The sequence below is a fragment of the Felis catus genome, chromosome C1, assembly GCF_018350175.1.
Source record: "Felis catus isolate Fca126 chromosome C1, F.catus_Fca126_mat1.0, whole genome shotgun sequence".
NCBI lineage: Eukaryota > Metazoa > Chordata > Mammalia > Carnivora > Felidae > Felis > Felis catus.
In genome coordinates this window covers 88,431,518-88,437,517 of record NC_058375.1, presented here as the reverse complement: position 1 = coordinate 88,437,517, position 6,000 = coordinate 88,431,518, and the positions used below count along the sequence as shown (strand labels likewise).

The following is a 6,000-nucleotide window of genomic DNA, read 5'->3' as shown; positions in this document are numbered from 1 at the left end:
TTAGAAAGAAATTAGAAGATTAGTAGCCACTCACAACCTCCCCACTACAGAATAAACAGATGACCATAATTTCTTCTGGCCTTCCTACAAATGAAGAGCAGAAGGCTGATATTCAGGGGCTAACAGAAGCCAACATTGAATTGTGAAGGCTTCTGTTAAAATAATTTTTACAGAATTTTTTACAAAGATATAAATCTTCTGATTCCCACTTCAGTTGAAATCTCCCTGATCTAAAGAGGCAAGTTTTAGATGGCTGATCAATCCTGATATTCTAACTGTAATTCAGTTCTTTGTGGGAATTAGAAACAAGTTTGCCTGCCAAATTTCTACAAAACGAAAAATGCAACTCTAGAAGCAAATCAACCCCGCCCCCTGCCCCGCCGCAGTCTCTACCAATTCCAAAACCTCACCTATTCCTCTTGACACGTTTATAGATACTATAAAGATCAGGATATTGAAGCAAAATTGTGCTGTATTTTAAAAAAGGTAAATTCTAAACAGCAATTATCCTGTAACTCCTAGAAAACACACACACACACAATTTACATTCTTTTTCTGTCCCTTAAAGTCATAAATCTTGTATCTCTGAAGTGTAAATACAGCCCACAACTACCAAGGCAAAGGAAAAAAAGAAGGAAGCAGGTCTTTTTTTTTTTTTTTTTTTTTAATTCTTATTTATTTTCGAGAGAGAGAAACAGAGCACAAGTTGGGGAGATGCACAGAGGGAGACAAAGAATCCGAAGCAGGTTCCAGGCTCTGAGCTGTCAGTACAGAGCCCTATGTGGAACTCGAACTCATGAATCAGGAGATCATGACCTGAGTCAAAGTTGGATGCTCAACCAAATGAGCCACCTGGGCACCCCCTGAAAGCAGCTCTTTTTAAAAAGTACACTGCAAAAGGGCTCTCTTGCCCCTTTTTCTCTTCAAATATTGCTAACTGTAAGGCTTCTGCCTTTGTCAGTATATGTATCTATTGTAGATATATGGCTTTTTCTACCTTCAGTTGGTATTGCTAAAATTAATTTGTAAAAGACCTCTGTTTAATTTGCTTAAAGAAAATTAAGCACATAATAATTTTGAATTCCTAAAATTTCTCAAAATAAAAAAGAAAATCCAAATGAATTTCAACTTCATGTGATCTGGGAAAGTATTTGGTATTAAAACTAACTGAAGGTTTTGGTTTAATTAAAATAGACATGTCTTTAGAGTTATCAGCATTAAAATAATACTTTTATTCCACCTGGGTTTACTGAAAGTCAAATAAGTTCATGTAATCTCTATTGCAAAACTTGTCAGCCCAAAACAATATAAACTGAGAATAATGTCAGATTCTGCAGACAGAGTTGTTTTTGTGGGCAACCTACACATAATTGTTAAGAACAAGTAAGTTAGACAGATATAGGTAAGATAAAAAGGTTTTAGGTAAACTTTTAAAATATTGTCCCCAAATCTTTTTGGTAATCTGAAACCTAAAAGTTTTGCTAACTGAGGAGTTAAGGTAAATTTAAGGAATATCTAATAAATCATTTCCAAATATGATAAAATAATGAAACAATTACTGAACATAGATTTATCTACTTGTGGCTTCCTTATTACAGAGAAACTAAAGATAAGCTTGAGTTCTGATACTGAACATTTTCTTATGTTTTACTGAAAGATTATATTTTGAAGAAGCACATTTCTTGAAATTATGAATTATGTCTCATGTCAATTTACTTCTTAGATCAGCTAGAAGAAACTTGAATAATAGAGGAAATTTTCCTGCTGAACAGAGGCAATAGAAGTTCTGGTCATCACAGTGGAGAAATGACTGTCTGTCTAAGATCTCAGAATGTTTATGTCACCTTTGGAATCGGTGTGAGTTGAGAACCACCACAACTACTACTACAAGAGTTAATATTTATGGAGAATTTGAATATTATATAGATATACATATATCAGACTCGTTAAGTATTTTATATTCATCACACATCTTTACAACAACCCTAAGTATTATGATTATGCCCAGGGAAACTGATAGAGAAGGTAATAACTTGACCAAGGCCATAAAGCAATTAAGCCTTAGAAACAAGATGTGATGTTAGAATATACATCTATAAAACCACTGCAGTATACCACTTTTCAGTAAATTAACCTGAACTTCCTGTCACTGTAGAAAAGTTTTATGATTAATTTTTAAAAACTGTTTTTTGCATACCTGATATAATTACATGTTCTAAGGAATAATTTTATTTAGCTCTTAGCTCACTGCTCCTGTCATAAATCTTAATAATCTCAAAATCCACTTAGATATTTCTTTTAATACCCAAGTTTCTCAGTATCTTTAATTAATCTCTTTCCATGACTCTGCTTTCACTCAACTACCATGTCCACATCCTGGAACTTGCAGTCACTAATTACCGTATTCTCTCTACTATTGTCAATTGCCGTCACCTTATTCTCTTATTTCAACCTCCCAAATTTGTACTTCTTACTCTAGTATATAACTCCAACATATCTTTAATCATACTGCAATCTGTAATTGATCATACCATTTCTCCATTGTGTCTTAACCTTCATTTTCTCACTTTGCTCTTTACCCAGATCTCTTTCTACACCACTTCTTTATACTCATTCCCTTGAGTGTATCAACACTTTTTCATTTCTCCCACTTGGCTGTATTCACCTAGGAATATTTCAATTATAATTAAATTCAATTCTGTCTACTTAGTGATAGCACCAATTCTAGAATACTTGGAAATGAACACAGAACTATTTGACTAGTGTCACTTAAATTAACAACAGACTTCAAAACACCACTTAAGTACCTTCTAGCCATCCTTCTAAGTCTATTCACTCTGCCATTCAAGTGTCTATTTTACACCTTCCTTTTTGCCCCTGGATCCAACACTCTTTTCCTCTTCATGATCTTGCTTCCTTCCTATTTCACTGAAAAAAATAGAACACAACTTCTACATGCTCCTACTATGTATCTACCAAACTATAACCATTTAGACTTACACAATCTGTCCCTTCTGTTGCTATTAATGAGATGTTTCATGCCCATCTTTAAAACTAACTCTTCTATTTGTACACCGTATCTGTACCTCCAGCAATATCCCTTTCCCTCCTATCATACTTGGTTTTGCTTTTTCCTCTACTGGATTAGTCCATACAAACATGCTATATCCTCAATCTTTATAAAACAAAACAAAATCAAAAACCTTTTTAATACTGTATCTCCCTAGATTAAGAGTACATTTTTCTATTCCCCTTGAGAGCAAGACTCTTCTAACAGTCATCTTCATTTCTCACTATATTAAATTTACCTCCTCTCATTTCTTCCATCTATCAAATCAGTTTGTCAGGAGAGAGGTGTGTTAAGAACAGATCTGATGTAGTTGACCACCCCTTCCTACTTGAGATACCTTCTTCATTTGGCTTCTGCCTATTCCTTAGTCTTCTTTACATATTTGACATCTAAACACGAGCATGTTCCCGGATTCACTTCACCATACTTCTAATGCTTACCTTTAAAATTTCTATTTTCTTTATTTCACAATGCTATGAAGAATAAACTGTGATTCACAACAGCTTTCTAACAAAGACCCAAGTCTTTGGGCAGTGATTCTAAGATGAAGCTACTATTACATATTCACAGGACACTTTTAATAAACAAATTAAATATATCAAAGTTTTATATTAACACATAGCTGAAACTAATTTCACTAAGATAACAGGATACTTTTGTATGGGAAACATTTACACCTTTAAGGTTTGGGGGCACCAAAATAAAAGACAATTAAGAACAAGAATACAAATCCCCTGTAGTGGGAAAAATCTCCCACTACTAAAACAAAACAAGCAACAACAAAAAACAGCAAAACTCATAGCCAAACAAACCACTCCTAAAATAATTACAAGAAATAAGTAGTAACATTATTTAAAAAAAAAAAAAAAGTATGTGAGTGCAGTGGTATCCAGGTAAGAATGAAAAAAGAGCTGTATCCATAATCATAAAAGAAAATTTCTATTTAGTATTGTAAAATTACCTGAAAAAAAATTTTTACCTGGAAAATTTTTTATGTAATTATCAAATTACACTTTCCAAATGTATTAAACATAAAGAAAAATTAAGAACATTTATTGGAAAGAAAATAATTTATTATATATGAGGAAGATGATTAAAATACATGTAATATATCCCCAATAAACAGATTTAAATGCATATAGATTTAATTTTTAAATATACTTTAAAAGCTGTTACGCACAGTTCCATAGTCCAGGTGTCAATTTCTTCTCCTCAAAGTTGGAAAGCAGTTGGAAGACATGGAAGCAAAAGGAACCTAAAACACCGTAAGAATTCATTAAAAATAATGATTATAAAACATTTCAATTGTTTTAAAATAACTAAAAGCTAAAACATTTATATTTAGAAAATTAGTGAATCATGTCAGTACTACAAATTTTTGATTGTCAACATAAACAGCTTATATGGAAACGGATTTATAACATTAGAAAATAAAACATTTTAACTGTCTCTATTAAAAAATAGCAATTTCAACATCTGCAAATTTTCGTACTCAGAGTGATAATTTATTAACAGAATTTTGAATTATTTTCATAGTACTAGGAATAGAATTTGCAAGAAATGTAGAGGCTCTAATTCTTGATTTTCCTACTTGTAGAAGGTTGGATGGCTAGGCATCTAACTATTTTAATCTAAGTAGTATCTAAACTGGTCAGCCCTTGTAACTACTGAAGGAACCTTTTCGAATTAGATTCTTGGTCTCATTCACAGAAATTCTGATTTATTAGTTTTAGGAGAAAGCCCAGGAATCTTTATATGTAAAAACCTTCCTCAGTGGTTCTCAACCTTGGTCACACATTAGGAGGGTTGAAAAATTCCAGTATCTATGTTGTACGCCAGACCAATTAAATCAAAATGGAGAGAAACCTAAGCAATAGTGTTATTTTTCAGGGGTTTTTTTCTTTTTTCTTTATCAGTATTTTTGAAAAGTTTCTCAGGTGATTCCAAAATGTGGCCAGGATTAAAAACCACTGTTTTGGGTAATACCAGTCATCAACTAGTCTGGAAACCATTGTTATTATGTATACCTACCAGTATTGTTTCTTTTCACTTAATGTGCTACCCTGAGTCAACATTATGTCTTCTCCTCTCTGTTCCTCTTTTCTTATTCCTTTTGTTTTGTTTAGAAAAAGAAAGAGGAAAAAAGATACTTCTGCTTGCTATCTATCTCAAAAGACATATCAATATTAAAACCTGAGATGTGAGGTCTGCTCCTCTTATTTGGAACTGACAAGGAAATCCAGTTATTTTAATTTTCATTATGTGTACTTTTTTAAATGAAAAAAATCCTTTCCCCAAACAAAATTTACAACACATTATATAGAACACCTAAACCAGATACATCATAAAACAGAAGGCATGTTACTGAATTAGGTTTAGGAAATACATAAATATAAGAAACAAGACTAATTTCTGTGTTAAAGCAAATGCATACATTCTCCAAGTAAATACGTTGACCTGATTCACTAACTTTCCCTGGAAAAATTACATAACCTCAAGAACGGCATAGAAAATTCAGCAACAAAGCAAAAAAACCAAAAAAACAAAAACAACAACAAAAAAAAAACAAAACAACAAAAAAACAAACAAAAAAACTCCCCAAAAAACAAAAAAAACACCACATAAATGATTTGTCCAATCAATGTTGATAATTTTAAAAATAACTCATTTGAATAAAATTATAAAAAACTATTGCTTATTCTGAATCCATGAGTGGGAAAGTGACAAAACATTTCTAGGAAGAACAAAAAACACTGCCCCAAAAAGGATACAACAAGAAAGGATACACTTTGTATGACAGTATTACAGCAGTATTTACGCAGGAATGCTTCTAAAGAAGAACAGCAGAATGCAGTTTAATTTTTTTCTCAGTTTTCACATTATATTTACAAATAAATTACTTTTTTAAACACACACTGAAAATTGTTTAT

General features: G+C 32.1%; 1 protein-coding gene across 5 annotated transcripts in view; it reads right to left on the bottom strand.

The window, feature by feature from the left end:
* Positions 1-3,506: 3,506 nt before the first annotated feature.
* The window catches only part of RNPC3 (RNA binding region (RNP1, RRM) containing 3), a 28,119-nt gene continuing 25,625 nt past the window's right edge, over positions 3,507-6,000 (bottom strand). For 2 of the 5 annotated variants that reach the window (XR_006584598.1, XR_006584600.1), the window contains 2 exons: positions 5,102-5,900; positions 3,507-4,325 (listed from right to left, as the gene is read on the bottom strand). The gene's annotated coding sequence lies outside the window, so the exon portion shown is untranslated. The remainder of the gene's footprint in view (positions 4,326-5,101; positions 5,901-6,000) is intronic. The other 3 variants (XR_006584599.1, XR_006584597.1, XM_003990378.6) reach the window with 3 other exon arrangements.